This window comes from Mastomys coucha, unplaced genomic scaffold (genome assembly GCF_008632895.1).
Source record: "Mastomys coucha isolate ucsf_1 unplaced genomic scaffold, UCSF_Mcou_1 pScaffold14, whole genome shotgun sequence".
Lineage (NCBI taxonomy): Eukaryota > Metazoa > Chordata > Mammalia > Rodentia > Muridae > Mastomys > Mastomys coucha.
In genome coordinates this window covers 33,077,718-33,094,932 of record NW_022196896.1, presented here as the reverse complement: position 1 = coordinate 33,094,932, position 17,215 = coordinate 33,077,718, and the positions used below count along the sequence as shown (strand labels likewise).

Below are 17,215 nucleotides of genomic sequence, written 5' to 3'. Positions count from 1 at the left end.
GGAGGGGAAACTGGGAATGGAGAAATTTACATGTAAATAAAGAAAATATCTAAAAGAAAAAAAAGAAGTATTATAATTATTACCACTACATATGTCATTATGTCCTCATGCATTTCTTTGCATATTTCTACTCAGTTAATAGTGAATATTAATAGTGAATAGTGAATTTGCTGAGTCATCAGATATACAATGAATGTTAGAAGACAATGCCAAATCATTTTGTACAGTGACAGTGACAATTTTTGCAGCAATAGGAACCTGTATATGAAATTATTTCAAATTCTCAGCAAAGTTTGGCGTGAGTTCTCTTAATACTATCAACAAGCAGTATTTCGGTTTCATTTTAATTAACTTTAAAAGAAAAGATTCTTTTTATCCTCACTCACCTCTTAATCTGTCCCTTTAGAAGTTGTGTCTGTTCTACATTCAAAATTCTATCTATATCTGACTCTCCTACACCATCAGTATCAATAATACTCTAGTCCCAAACACAACCCAACTGTAGTCTACAATGGACCACCTTTGCACTGTGCTCTACAATGGACCACCTTTGCACTGTGCTCTACAATGGACCACCTTTGCACTGTGCTCTACAATGGACCACCTTTGCACTGTGCTCTACAATGGACCACCTTTGCACTGTGCTCTACAATGGACCACCTTTGCACTGTGCTCTACAATGGACCACCTTTGCACTGTGCTCTACAATGGACCACCTTTGCACTCTGCATGCTACACAGAAGCTATGAGTAGTCTTTTCCCTTTAGGCCCTTGTTTAAACTCGTTGAGAATTCCTCATTATAGTACAACCAACCAGAAATATGCTCTTGTCTGAACTCCATCTTACTCCTTTCTTCCCATACTCACCCATGTACTGTTCCTTAGACAGGCCATGTCTGCCACCTCAGTGGAGGTTTTCATTGGCTAGTCCTTTCCCATGCTATTACTCTCATACCTTCTCATATCTTCATTTAATGCTGATATCAACAGTTACTTTGAAAACATATGGTCCCTTCTCTCACCAATAGATGCCATCATACTTTCTCCACAGCCACTTGGAAGTATATCCTTGTGTGTGTGTGTGTGTATGTGTGTGTGTGTGTGTGTTATTAACATTCTCTATCACCCACATTGAAGAGCAAGCTTTATGGAAGTGAAGACAACAGGGAAGAGCCTGAACACCAAGGACACTCCGTATGTGTTGGCTTGAAGAATCCTGGCATGTGTTTACAATTTTCAAAAGGCTATTTCATTGTTTGATTTTTGGCTAGGAAGTAGGAAAGTATTGCACCTTATCTAAATAAAAAAAAAATCAGAAAATGTTGACGTAATGACAGAAGTTCTAGTGCAAAGACCAGAATTCCAGCTGAGTTGCAAATAATAACTAATATGTTTTTACTATAGAGCAAGAGAGGGGGGAAGCATGCGCTATAAGGAAAAGTTGGCAGAGTAAAGAAAGTTAGAGAGAAGCCATGGGTTCAGTGCACGCATGTGTCTATTGAGCAATTCGGCTAATAGCCTCTTCAAAGTACCAGAGATCGAGAAGGTTTACTGCACAAAATTGGATTGAATCCTAACATTTGAAGTATCTGTCTAATGGCAAGGATTATCCACCAGAAGCTATTTTCTTGTCGTGTTTAATATTTATTTGTATAGTGCTTCTAGTGATCAAAGCCTTGTGCATGCTAGCCATGTCCTCTGTAACTGAAGTACATCCCTAGCCCCTTGAATTTTTTGAACCAGTAATGTTTTATTGCCCAATGCCTCAAGATATTTTGGAGATATCAAACATAAATCAATAAAATAGTAAACTACTACTCTGTTGCTAAGTCAATACATACATCCATTACAATTTCTAAGACTTACCAGCAATCACTTTGAAATCTTAGTCTCATAAAGCTTGTGAGGTCTGGGGGTCACTTTTTCTATTCTACTTAAGTGTTTTGGCAGAATAAAGGATAAGTAATGATATTATTGATCTCTTTATTATATCCCATAGTGTCTGAGTCATGATACCACCCAAGTTATACTTAGCAGAACAGAAAAAGGCTGCATCTGCTTATCACTGATTCAAGTGCTTCAAATCAACTCTGTGTGGTTTATCAGCCCCCAGCACAGCTGTGAATAGCTCTGAATTTGAATCATTTTGAGCATAATATGAAATAAGAGGCCAGGCTATTTTTAGGTTCTCTTAATTATCTCCAATAATCAAGCACAAATCTTGGTGTTTTTCCACTCAGTATTCCTTCTCTCTCCTTTCTTTTCTTGCTTCTAATACGTGAGCAAATACTTGTGTCCAGGTGCAGGGTGCTAGACAGAGCTGTGGTGCACAACTTGGCCAAGTGCGTGTGTTGTTGTGGTAGAGAAGGGTCCTGGAAGAAGTGACCAGTCTGTTGTTTCAACTTTGTTGGGACAAAGAGGAGACAACTAAAGGCCATGTGCCATCAGCAATGTACAAAACCAGGGCTGACTTCTTTGGTAAAGGAAATTGAAATAGTGTTTTAGCACTTGGTGCTTTCAAGGAATCAGAATCCCACTTTTATTTTCCATTTACTTCACCTCTAACCATCTCAAACTTCGAGCCGATGTTTGTTGTTTATTTTGAGTGAATACCCATGTGCTATACCAACCACCTCTAAATGCTGAAAATAACCATTGTAAATAGCAATCAAATGTTTGCTGGGTGAGGACAAAAAGAAAGGCAGGTGAAATCAACCTAATTAGAAATTCAAAAATGTTTTGCTATATTATCTGTTCAAGTAGGTTTTTTTTGGGGGGAGGGTTGTTTGGTTTTTTTAATGAAACTTCAGGCAGTCATATGTTCATAATTTCTTGACCTAACTATGATTGGGTGGGTGAGTGAGGGTAACTCACATAAAATCCTGGTTGCTACACCAAAAAATGTAACCCCCTATATAAAAATATGTTTCATTTATTCAATAGTTTGAGGTTAGACTGCATTTTTTGTACTTGCAAGCTAATTTTCTGATGACTCAGCAGAGATAAAGCATATCACTCATGATAGATAATTTCCTATGACTTACATAAAAGAGATCTTTTTAAGAAGAAAACTTCTTGCACATAAAACTTTGTGAGAGCAGAAAGAGAGTCAGAGAGGGAGAGAGAGGGAAGGAGAGAGAGAGAAAGAGAGAGAGAGCAACTCATTCCATCAGTATGTGGAACATTTGCTAGTATAAAATCTCGCGGAGACTCACTCTTCAAAGTTCACAATGAGCCTCTGATTGCGGAGGGACAGGCCTGCTGGGTGCTGCCTGACTAAGGCTTTGTCAGCATTTCCATTATAATTCTCAGTTTCCACAGCTTACAGCTCAGCTGTAGGAAAAGACTGGGGAAACTCGAAAATTCCAAAAGCTCTCAAGCATCCATAATATTATCAGCTCAAACACTGGGAGAATTTTATAAGGCTTGCAGTACCCAAGGCAGTATGGGAACAGCTGCATTTCTATCCTAGAGATGTGCTGGGCAGCTTCCTTCATGATAAAGAAATAACTGGGATTCATTTAAGAACAATGATTTGTTTTGACCTATGCTACTAAAGATTGAAGCCCTGGCCATTTGGCTTCAATGGTTTGAACTCGTGACAAGACAGCAGAACACCAAGGTAGAGGTCTCTAGTTCAGCACACAGTGACAGGAAATTAAACAGAAAAGAACATTGATTCCTTCAAGGACACATGCACAGTGACCTTCCATGAGGCACCAGCAATCAAAAGTTTGACCAGCTCCCATTAGCACCAAGCTGAGAACCAAGCATCAAAAACATAGGCCTTTGGGGAAATTCCAGATTTAAACCATAGCTCAAGCTTTCAGCCAAGGCTGGAATTTCCAGATTTATTGTTGTTGTTATTAAAACCTTGGATTTAAAAACTCAAGTTTAAACCAACTAGACCATATTTCCTAAATGTAAGTAGAAAGCAATTTTAGCATAAAGCTTTGGAATAAATAGCTGAATACATAAATACAAAACACTATTTCAAAGACTTAAAAATAAATTTAGAAAAGCGAAAGTGAAACTTTTACAAAAATCATTTGACATATATTTCACACTGTAATGTTTTGTGAATATAGAAGATGTGTATTTGAAACCACTCAAGGCTGGAGATTGCCAGTCAAGTGGGAATACTGGGCCCATAGAAAAAGTGAAGTAATTCAAACAAAAAAAAATGCTTAGAGGAATACCGGATGAGAAATCAGGGTCCCGGGAGCTTTGTACCCTTACCCAGACCCAGTGCTTCTCACATGGGAGGCAGGAAGCATTGATTCTGGTCCTGTGGAAGCTCAAGCATCCTGTGAACAATTCTGTTTCATGGGTCCAGCAACATACCTTACAGAGATAAACTGTTGTGTTTTAACTAGGGCTGAAAGAAATATTCATTAATTATTATGTTCATTTTCTTTGAAAACATTTACTGAGCATGTGTACATATCTGAGCTACATGTTAGAAAGTGAAGATGGCTAAACATGCTTAAAGGGTTTGTAGCCTAGCAGTGGACAGAAACATACAAATCAGTGCAAGAGCCCCTGTCGTAAGATTAAAGAGGTTAACCAGAAAGATTCCTTTGCCGTTATCTTCCACAGAAGAGAATTGGGAACTAGCAAATTCATAGGAAGAAAAAATGTACATCCAAAGGGAAAATTACAGTGTTCAAATCAAACACCAAGAGTGATTTTCTTGAAGGTCAGTACTTAAATAACTCCAATGCTATGGGTTGGAAGTGAGATTTGGGGCTTGGGTAAGGAGGAGTTTGCTGTATCCTGCAGGGTGGGACAGGACCTCCATATGGAGAAACACATTGTAGGTCAGTCAGTTCTCATCTGTTCAGTCACCTCATAGCCTGCTTGTATTAACCATGAATAGTCTTGTTTCTTTGACAGGAAAATTGAATTATCTAAACAGCAGTGTTATATTTTTGAAAGAAATAAGTAATATAAATACCATAAATTCCAAACATAGGAAGGGAGTCAGAGAAGGAAGCCTTCAATGTTTCAACAACAATAACTGAAAAAAAAATAACTGAAAAAAACCAAAAACTGAAAAAAAATCACATTATAATTCAAAACTGAACAGAAGCCTTGAAGAGGTATTTCTGTATAGAAGTATAAAAATGGCCAGTAAGCTCATGAAAAATTTTCAACAATACCAGCCATCAGAGAAAGGCAATAAAAGCCACAATGGGGCATACTTTTCACCTGCAATGTTAGCATGGACACCAACAAAAACAGAGTGTCCTACACAAAAACAGTTGCTTGGGAGCTTGTTAAAGAGTTGAAGCACTGACAGAGAGTTGATAGGATTATAAAATGATGCACCCACCAGAGAAATCTATATTGTGTCACAATGCTGTCTCTAGGCCTTTGTTCAAAAACTTAAAAATGAGGTCGGGAAAAGACATCTGCATAGACATTTTCGTAGGGATTATTTGCACTAGTTAACACTTATGGCAACCCAAGCATCCACTGGTAGATGATAAATAAGCACGGTTTATCGAATCCACACAATGAAATATAATACACATTCAACAAAAAGGGTCATAGGTATGGCTCAGAGGTAGATATCCAGCTTATCATGCAGGAGGCCATGGATTCAAGCCTCAGTAGCGCCAAAGGGATGAAAACCCATACACACACAGCCTTGCATGCTAAGTGGACAAGCCAATTGCAGCAAGCAATGACTATGTAGTCATTGCTTTCATTTATTCCATTCACTAAATTACTTAGAGGAGGGAAATTCTTCAAGTAGGAAGAAGACAGTGGTTGCCCCAGCCTGTCAAGGTGGAGTAGGGTGAACTGCTCAGGAGTGATCTCAGTTTTGCAGAATGAAGAATCTAGAGGTAGGTGGTGGTGATGGTTATATAAAAAATATGGATGAACTCATTCCTGTTGACCTGTGCACGTGTAATAATTAAGAAATTTATTAAATATAGAAATTTATTAAAAATAGAAATTTTATATTATTTATTTTCCAACATTTTATAAGTATATTTGAGGTTATAATGTGACCACAATATTTATTCTATCCCGTTTCACCCTCCAGACCCTTCTGTATACCTCATCCTTGTTCTCCTTTAAATACATGACCCCATTTTCATTAATTATTATTGTGTGCATATACATATATACATGCATATTCCTAAGTATAACTTCCTCAATCTGTAAAATGTTTCTTCTATATGTTTTCAGGGCTGACCATTTGACACTGAACAACAATTTGATGTGCCCCTCTCTGTGGAATACCAACTCTCCTGCTTCTGGCTTTACTCAGTTCTTTGTGTAGGGTTGAGACCTCATGGGCTTTTCCCTTTCCATTTTTGGTACATCTATTGGTGTCCTTGTTCAGCTAATATTTGGGAAGTCAGATTAGTCAGACTTTATGAGTGTAGCTTCTAATGTTACTAGGAGACATAATCTCACAGCCAACTTCTTCTGCTGCTAACTCTTAGAGCTTTTTGGCTTCTTCTTTGGAAATGTTATCTGAGTCTTAGGGTACAGGAGTGTTTTGTTGATGTGGAGCCCATTGGGACTGACCTCCAAAACTCTGCACCATTTATAATGGAGAAAAAGTAACACTGTCCTAGGATGGCTACAAAAGAATCTAAACATGTGGATGTCTGGAAGGGGTTCATTTCACCTGGGTCATTTTCCCTTCTTTCTAGCATCAAATGGAGAAGAAAAGAGCCCTTGGTGTGTTTCTAAACTCATTAAGAAACACATTTCTTAATTGACATTTTAGTTCTCTATTAAATGCATGTAGACAAATTTGAATTCCTTTTGATTAATTGAGATAAATATTAACTGGCCTTCCTCAGAGCTTTCTGTCTGGCTTTAGGTCACCCATGCCCTTAGAGCCAACCACTGTATTTTGTTGTGTTCTTGACTTTTTAACACAAATTATCCCACAGGGTTTGAAAACTTCAAAAATGTCCAGGAAAATGCCACTTGTGTGCTGACTTATATTTTTAGCATGAAATTGTTTAGCCTTAATACTTTTTGAAAGAATATACATTTATTAGAACAGAAAAGTTGTACCTTTTTTCCTAAAAGTTTAAAAGCTTAACATATCGCCTCTACTACATTAGACATGGAAACTAACTCCTCACTGCCTAGTTGGTATATTTATTGTGCACGTTAATATCATTTATATAGTTCTGAGATGGTTGAAACATGGCTTCATTGTGTTAGACATATTCGGTGAATACACAGCCTGAATGCAAAGAGTCAATCCTGGAAAGTGAGTATTTTCATTCCACTTCCTCACCCCATCCCCTGCTCAGAAGCTCATATGTACCTGGAATTCCAGGTATACACTACTAATTCTGTAGCATAAAAGAGAAAGCACAATATTTGTAACATAGGAAGATAATGGCACTTGATTCCCACTGTCACTGTACCCTGGAGAATGAAAGACATAAATCCATGCTCCCTCCTCATCTTTTCATGGAGAGCAAGTTCAGAGTCAAAAGACCTTGTTGGGAACTTCGGCTCTCCTCCACCACTCTGTGTGGAGGATGGGATAGTTTCCTTTGTGGAATGATGGGATAGCAAGGTGTATGTTACAGGGCAGGTGTCTTGGAAGAGATATTGAAGCAAAGTGAGGGGGGTTGCAGCGGGGCAAGATAAGCAGTAATCTGATATTCTCAAGCCCAGAACTGCACTTCTGCAAATGCTAATTAAATTTTTCTGCAGCCTTTTTTAATTTAGTGAGTTCCAGGAGCAGATCACACCTCTCTTAACACTTACAAAGAGAATTTGTGAGCAAGATTGCATGGAGTAATACCTAGTCAGGGCTTGAGGCAACATGTTGCCATGGTACCAATCAGAATTTTGTCTTCACTGGGGAATAGAAATTAAAACCGACAGTGCTGGTGTACAAGTGTTTTTGTTTGTCCCTCTGAGCAGTGTTAATGCTTGCAAAGGATTTTTGTTGTTAGTGTGCTCTGGATTTGAAACAACAGTATGTTAAAATGTGGGATACAAAATAATGCAATAAATGAAGAGGGGGAAAAATAATTTCCTGGAGGAGTTCATTATTTTTACAAATTTACATTATCAAGCTATGTGGATAAGCCAGAAAGCAAGCATTAATGGTCAAGATCTATGGCATCATCTCAGAGCTGGAGACGCTTGGTGGGTAAAATGTGCAGATCAAGTGGAAGATTGATCTGAAAGCCTAATTGGCTGTTTTTATGACTTGAGAATTCTTATCTTATATTAGAGCTATAAAATATCCATTGTGCTTCAGGGAACATCTGTGCATTTGGCTCTCACAATAAAAGAAATATTGAAAATCAAGAGAAGTGGCTTGCTGTAGACAAAACAAGGGAATGATTAATATGAAATTCAGGAAAGTAGACCTGCCCCTGGGGCTGAGACACAGAAAGGAAGGCCTCACAGATATTAGTAATGCTCAATTCTTTAAGTTGAAGGGCATTGTGTTTCATTTTATTTTATTTTTTTTAGAGTTCCATGTAGACCTTATTTCTACTCATTGCAATAAAAAAAAACTGACTTACAAAGAGAAAGAGGGGAAGTAGAATATGGCAATAAATAGACTCCAGGCAATGAGTCCAAGTCTCAGCAGGACGAAGCCACAGAGTGAGCATCACTAACTGGGGACAATGCCTGTTTTTGCACCTGTGAAAGAAAGACATACTACTGCTCAAGTCTCCAATCACCCCATGGCTTAAAAACTCCCAGCTATTTAGACATGTCACATCAAATACAACAATGCTGAGCTAATTGTATTGGACAAGTGGTCTCGTAAGCATGCAAAACCAGAAAAACCAGAACCCCTGACAGTTATCATCTAATTAGTCAGCCCAGATCAACCAGCACTGTGATTTAGCCTCATGTTCCAGATAAATCTGTCAGAGATACCCTTACTGTTTGATGAGCAGACAAGCAGAGATTCCTTCAAAAGGGTGATAATATAAAGTCATCAAGAGGGCTTACAGCCACAGAGTCAGAGGGAATGTCTGTGACCAACGTTTCCTCTCTTTGTTGATGGACTTTTCACCTCCTCTGAGTGTAAGCAGGCAGTGTAATGTATTCACGAGGCATCTTGCTTCATGCTCTTCAAATGTGCCTTGGATAAAGTCAGGTTTTGCATCTTTAACCCTCACCCCTATTACCAAAGAAAGAATTAATTACAGTTGTATGACAGGTTCATCATCAAGCCACTTGGAAATGCTTCACAGAAACATTCCTTCTTAGTTTCTACCATGGATTCATACATGTCCTCATCTTTGTTTACTGTTTCTGTTCTTTTAGCATTTTCTCATTGTTCAAGGTAATGAGGTTCACTATACACATACATGAGAACTTCTATTTCATTCACTCCCTAATACCCTCTCCTGCCTTCTCCACCCACTACCCAGCTTGGTGTCCTTCTCATTGTCTCTTCTGCTTTCAAGTATTTTAAATTCTAAATACTGAATATGAAAAAAAAACATGATGTAGTTATGTTTCTGAGTGTGACTTATTTCACTTTATGTGCTGTTCACTATTTCCTTTCATTTTCCTACCAGTGACATAATTTCATTCTTAGCGGGGTGCTAAGAATGACTCTCACAATGCACCCCAGGGAAGCATTGTAGCTTCACTGAGGAACATTTGCACCAATAGTGTGCAAGCTATCCTCACAGTCATCAGCACTTGGTTGCTTATTTTCTCCATGGTTCACATTCTGACTGTAGTGAGACAAGATCTCAGTGTAATTTTGATCTACATGTCCCTGATTACTAAAGATGTTCTACATTTCTCCTATATTATTATTGAAAATTGGTGATTCTTCCTTTGAGAATTGTCCTTTTAAATCCCACTTTTGCCCATTTGTTGGATGAGTTAACTGTTGATTTTTAGAAGTTCTTTATGTATTCTAGATATCAGATATACTGGCATCAGAACATATTCGCCCATTCTGTACTCTACCTCTGTGTTTCCTTTGCTATACAGATGATTTTTAACTCGTGCAACCAGGTTGCAAATTCTTGCTATTATTTCCTCAACCACTTAAAGTCCAGAAACACAGTCTTTCAACATTCACTTGGTCAATCCTCATATAGCCTCTTCTGGAGATGAGACTTGTGTTCTTGTGGTCCTTACTTAGTCTCTCAGACCAGAGGAAGAACCCAGAATTAGGCTGCACTTTCTTTGCCCCTGCCAGCTTTTTAGCCTCTTCCCAAGAGTAGTGTGCCCTGCCGCCTCTTCCTGCTGCCTGCTTCCTTCATTGCAAGACAGAATGCCCCTCTCCCTGTCCCCATCCCTATCCCTGTCCCTCTCCCTGTCCCCATCCCTATCCCTGTCCCTCTCCCTGTCCCCATCCCTGTCCCTGTCCCTCTCCCTGTCCCCATCCCTGTCCCTGTTCCTCTCCATCTTTTTCTCCATCTCTCTACTGAAAGAGACCTAAAACTGAGCATCAAATTGAAAAGTGGGGCAATTTTCTCATCCTCTCCAGTGCTCCCAATATCCACAACTTCCTCAAGTACTATGGGCACTAAGGTCACTCATTACCAGGCCAAGTACCTTAAGGCACTAACCCCAAACCTAATCTGACTCAGATGACATTATCCAGGTATCCTTTTGCTGTTCAAGTAACAGCTTAATGGGGAAATGTCTGTATGTGTAAGAACTCTGCCCTTGCTTTAATGCTCTATATGCTTTGATGAGAGCCTAAACGAGGGACTCTGGCAACATCCTTTCTCTCAGAATATGCCCAAGCATCCCTGTGGGACAATCAAGTCTGGTACACTTTTAAATGAAAGGGCAGGATGCTTGGCACTAAATCCATCTTGGAAAACAGAGTCAAAGGCCTGATGTCATCAAAACTCTAGCTGCAAATGATGTTCACTCCCTTGAGTGGGGCCTTAAAGTAATAATAACAGAAATTAGCAAAATATTGGTAGTACCATACAGATAGTACAAACTAGCCTTATAATAATCAAAATCAAAATCATAAAGAAAATATATATTTATTCTAAATATTGAAAGAAAAAAATCCCTTCATGAAATCCCTTCATCGTGGGTTCTATGATATCTCTTTGCACAAACCTATAAGATAACATAAGCATGGAGGATATTTGAATTCTTGCTTTATTTTATTTTATTCATCTATTATTTTTACTGTTTTTACAGAACTACTAAGTGATTCACTGTGAGACACTATGCAAGATTTAAGCTCATATAAACAGAGAAATTAAACTATATCACCAAAAGGAAAATCCAGTTCTCTACCTCCTCACTGCTGTTGGCCTCAAAGTCTACCTTTGTTAGTGCCACCACTGAGCCTACTATCGATTCACAAAGTAGACGCTCAAGTAAATATATACATTTGATAAAACAGTCAAATTAGGCCATCTCTAAGCCTACACTTCGAAGTAAATAAAATGTTATTTACTTCAAGCCACAAGCATATTACTAATGTTCTGTTCATCTCCATTTTTGGTGAATTTAGTATTAACAATATTCAACTTTAAAGCAATCCTATATCTACCTAAGAAAAATTAACTGTAGGGCTGAAAAGATGGCTCTGTGAGTAAATGAAAAGTTAAAATTACTCTCTGTATTTCAGATCTTAGCTCTTACATTTTCCCATCTTATTATTGATTGCAATTTATCTTTCTTTGTGGCTCTCTCAACTTAGAAATCTTATATGTTTTGTTGCCAAGGCAAAGGAAAATAATTTGGTATCAATAAGAGAGTATCTTCATTTTTAACTATGGTTTATTTTGTGAATGCTTAATAAAATGCTGAGCTAAGTGGAGGCCCAACAAAGAACATTTCTATTGAATCATTTCTTTGAAGCTCTGTATTCATTTCATACAGCCTTCATCCTAGCACATGGGTAATGTAGATTCTTATCCACCTTTCCCAAACAAAAGCTGAGACTCAGAGGATTAGAGACCAGAACAAGGGGACAGTTCAAACCAGAGTCAGAAGTAGACACTTGCTTCATCTTCCTGGTAAGTGTTATTCCCATGGTGAAGTACCTCAAAAATGTAAATAGTTTGCAAATTCTGAATACTGCTAGTAAAGAACTATTCTGCAATTCTTCCTGACATTACTGGAGATGCATTTGTCAACTTGCTTCATCCTAGACCTCCAGGGAGGTCATTTTATTTGGCTAATGCTGACGTTTGATATTTTAGGAGAACTCAAGCTATGGTGTGTCTTTAATGGAATTCCAATGAGGTCTTTAATGAAATTCCTCCTTCCAGTGGAGGAAGTCACTGACCTGGAACAAGATCACTTTGAACATGACACCATTACATAAGTGGTAGCATTTATTTTCAGATAACCACTTTTTTTTTAAAGCAGTTACGAATATATTCCAAAGAATAAAATGCAAGCTGGTAGGTTTCTGGAAACAGAATAAAGATGACACTGAGTTACTGGAGGGTGAACATACTTTGGCTGATGTGTCTGAGGCAGTTTGTTCTGGACAGTATAGCAATGAAGGTAGTCAGATGATTCTTAATGTCACCAGGGTCACTGCAGTGGCTTCATTAAAAGGGAAGAGAAAAAGAGGGCAGATGGAAGACAGAACTTCAGTTCTAGAAATCTTCAATTAGGTATTGATTCCGTCCATGAAGCATCCAAAGGGTGGGTAATTGGTTTGTGCAAAATTGCTGTGTTCCAATGAGTCGTTTGGATAACCAGCTAATAGCAAGTTTTACCAGCTTATGTCTTAGGCAAACATCCCACTTCTTAATGCTTTCTTTCTTAACATTTTAAATGCAAGTATAAGAGTTTTGTGCACTTATGAGCTACAGTGTGATATACAGTGTGGAATGATCAAATCAGCATGGTTAGCATCCCATAAATCTACACATTTGTAAGTCCATCCTGTCAGTTGAGGGAGTTCCTGTGTACATGTGTTTAAGACTCACCACAGAGGATAGAGTAACCTATCAGGAGACTTTTTCCTAGAGAAGAATAAACTTCCCTTCCCAGCAGCCATCAGTTGCCTATAGTGCTTCATTTCCAGATGAGTCCTTAGATTTCTCCCATCTACACTGGCATGTCACCTGATATTGCCACTGTCCTGGTTTCTTTAGGGGGCTGCACTGTTGAGATGCCATGAGTACTCCTTTTTTGTCTTGTATGTAGGATAATGTCTAATAGCAGACATCCTGATCTTTTGGCTTTTATAAGATTAAGAGTTTGGGAGGCAGTGATGGGTACCCAGAATGTGAAATTAACAGGGTAGTGAAATAATATAAAATTATTTTATATTATACAGCACTAATGTATGAAATTCTCAAAATTAAATTGATAAAAATACAAAAATGTATAACATCTATATGTTTGGAAATTGTGAACACTTCTTGTTCCTTATAATACATATATGTTATTGTGAAATAGTCACCCGGTGTGCTGTACATTAGACCTTATTACTCCTTTTAACTGGGTATTGACAGTTAAGATCTATTCTCTAACCTCTCCAGTCTCTTGTCTTAAAATCTAGTAAAGATTATTCTGCTATTTCTTTTGAAATCAACTTTTAAAACTTCCACAGGAGTAAGAATAACCTCTTTCTCTGTCTAGCTGATTTCATGTGAGATAATGTCTTCCAGATCCATGTGTTTCCAACAATGATAGAATTTTCATTCTTTTTATAAATAGTCTCTTTTCTTTGCCACTGGGATTTTAGGTATATAAAGTTGTTTATTAGCAAATGAGCATAATTTGGCTCAATCACAGGAGGATAGAAAATGTGTAGAAATATAAACCCCAGACTAGAACAAATACTGACCAAGTAAATGAATAGATGAGCAAATGTTCAGCTAAAACAGGTGGAACAAACAAGTGTGTTCATCCAGCTTTTGATCTTCCCAGTAGTAATTGTGGCCTGAAGAAGCTTTTTATGAATCATAAGCCTCTAGAATAGGTTTAGATTATTGGCTCACACAGAAGATTGTATAGGCATGGGACATGTCTAGGAGAGGAACAATGAGGCTAAACCACTTCAATAGAACAGGATATGGAGGGATTTTGTGTATGTCTTCTTCATGTTTGAATGAACAAGAAATTTTGATGTGGATTTTTAATTCTTTGCTTTAACTGATTTTTTTTATTATAGAAAACTTAGAAGTATAATTTGGAATTTACTAAGATTATGTTAACTAAAGTGAAAATTTTAGACATTGTTCCTATTATGATATAATTAATACACTGATTTAGTTATTCCAATACTCACCAAGTTTCATTATTATCCCCATTGTGTAAATTTGAATTGGATGAGAAAATTTTGAAGGTATTTTGGGATCCTAATTTCATTTATATAAAGCAACTTGTCTAAAGTTACAGGAAGAAATGAAGCAGAACCAGGGTTTATATTCAGGAAATGTGACCCCAGAGACAACACTTACTAATTAGTCTTACATTCCTGCTTGTGCTATAATAGGTAACTAGTGAGGGACACATCAATTGAGAATTTGCAGCTCAAACCCACAAGTCTTTGATGTTATAGCATTGATTTTGGATACAGAGATATAAAATGGGAAGGGCATCATTCATCCTTCCAAGCAAGGATTAGAGACAGATTGTGACCATGCTTCCAGAGCTGATGCATAGACTCTAGAGAACAAGCACTAGGCTGAATCCACTTGAGAAAACCATGCAAGGAAAACTATTTATCACTTTCTGGAAGAAAGGTCAATGCATGCTAGGATAAATGTATAAGGCAGCATCATGTGTATTGTTTATATTTTGTATTCCTTCATTTGATATATTGAACTTGTCAGATCCTGGCTATAGTACTGAAGTGGGGTGGACAGGTGTTCTAAAAGCATTGTGTTTGTAACTTAAATTTGAACTTCTGGTGTGTGTGTGTGTGTGTGTGTATGTGTGTGTGTGTGTGTGTCTTACTCTTTCTTTTGCTTTTAGAGGCAGATTGCACAAAACTCCATATATAGCCAAGGATGATCTTGACCTCCCCTGGCCCTACTGCCTCAGCATCCTGAGCCTGAGGGTTTTATGTGGATGTAACATAAGCCCTCCATTAGCTAAGCTACACATTCAGCCCTGGTACATGTATTTATATACTCAAAGGGGCAAAGAACAGCTAAAAGTTGGAAATTGAAACAAGAGATGTCAATTCTAAGTGAGGGCTCTGTGCTTTTTTGTTTGCTTATTTTTTCACTGAGCCACTGAAGAAGAAGGACTCATGGAAAGTTTATCCTGACTGAAACAGATATGCTTCTGAAAACAGAGAGATAGGAAAACATCTAGGAGACATTTACAAATTGGCAATGAGGAATATGGGCATGATGACAGTACATCCATTTTGTCCAGAAACCATGAAAAGCCAGGGACAGAATGACTGGTTCCTCTAAAAGTGATAGCCCATACACAGTGTGGTAAAGTTGAATAAATCTGGTTTATTAGCAAATATACCCAACTGGCAAATATCACAAAATTTTTGTTCAAAGCACAGACCTGTATCCACATTGTGAAGGCTAGGAAGGCACAAATACTATATACTATAGTATCTGAAGATGGTGTGTTTAAGAGTTGATCAGGATTAGATAAAATCATTCAAGAAGAACTCTTCTTCCAAATGCAGCTCCTTAGTTTTATAAAATGAGTAAGCATTTTTGGAGACATTGGGTATTTCACTGGGTATGGGTGAATCCACACAGTAGCTTGCTGAAGCTCCATTCTGGGTGGGTATTTATAGTTTTCCTCTTCTCACACTACAGCTACTGTTACCATGGAAGTAGGGGACCCATTTGGGAAGCAGATCAGGGCTTCATGGCTACACTTATGGAGAAGAACTTCTATAATACAATGCTGGGAGATGAGCTGGCCCATCTCCTCCTTCAAGCCTTGAAGCTCTCAGCCAGTTGAGAAAATCATGCCCTGGTCTCCCTTGTCCCAGCTTACCCAAAGGCAAGAATTTAATGCACACTGAGGCACATTGGGGTCATCTGTCATCTCAGGACCTCAACGATAGAACAGGAGTTCATTCCAGAAAAAGCATGTTGTTCCCCTACCTGCCAGGCAATGGCATAGAGGCTCTGCCAAGGAAGAAGGAAGATTGGTAAGGAGAATGCAGTGTTTCTGCCCTCAAGTGATCTAAGTTTATTCAGAACAGAGAAAGTACAGGTGCTAAACCCAAGAGTCTTGTCAAAAACAATGGCAATCTTGGGAATGAGCAAGTAAGGTGGTGACTCACAAAACATCAAGAGTGGAAGTGGATCAGCAAATTAGAATAGAAGAAGGGCACTCACAGAGCATCCAAAAAAGATGGTCATGCCCTGCCCCTCCTAGGCCATATTGTCAAAGGCAAGTGAGCTACTAGCTAGTACTTAACAGATATGCACAGCCAAGTAGGACCACCACAGAGGCAGACTCCATGGGATCTTAAATATGACATTAGGAAAAGGACAAGAAAAATCCCAGCCACTGAGACATTACAAAATTGAATCCTAGATATGAAAGTTATTTGATGCCATATGCCACTTTACATAATATAAAAATATTGTTAATAACTGCCAAAGCCTCAGGTATTTGCTATATGATATGATGTGTAAGCTTTGAATTTTTTAGAAGGGACTTTGGCTATGCAGCAACTCTCTTACCTATGTTGTTTTTTCTTCCTGGAGTTTGTTGCCTGTAGTCAGTCATGGTTCAAAAGTATTAAATGGAATGTACCAGAAGTAAATAATTCACAAGTGCTAAATTGTTCACTCTTATAGTTTGATGACATCTTAGGATATCCTACTATATCTTATCAGACTGTAAATAACTATTCCATCACTTAGTGAGCTTACCAATAATGTCTGTGTAGCTACACAAAGCCAGGGCAGGTTAGCCTGGCACTATTCATAGTTTCAAACTGTTCTGAAAACTCATTCTACCTGTGATGTGAACATTTGGCATATTTGTTAAAAGATAACAACAATAACAAAAATGGCCTGTGTATAGAGTCTGACTACTTAGAAAGTGCCTAGCCATGCTCATGTAACCATATTATGCATAATCCATTCAGAAAATCCAAAAGGACAGATATTACTTAATACTCAAAAGATAAATCATTATAGAAAAATACAATAACAAGAAATATACTTTATGTATCCCAAGTCTTTATGCTGCTTTCCATAGAGTTTTTGAAATTGATGTGTGTATGTGTGTGTGTGTGTGTGTGTGTGTGTGTATGTGTGTGTGTGTGTGAGAGAGAGAGAGAGAGAGAGAA

At 38.0% G+C, this 17,215-nt stretch overlaps 1 protein-coding gene across 1 annotated transcript in view; it reads left to right on the top strand.

Annotated features, from left to right (window-relative positions):
- Xkr4 (XK related 4) overlaps positions 1–17,215 on the top strand; it is a 410,235-nt gene that overhangs the window by 261,914 nt on the left and 131,106 nt on the right. The gene's annotated exons all lie outside the window — the stretch shown is intronic.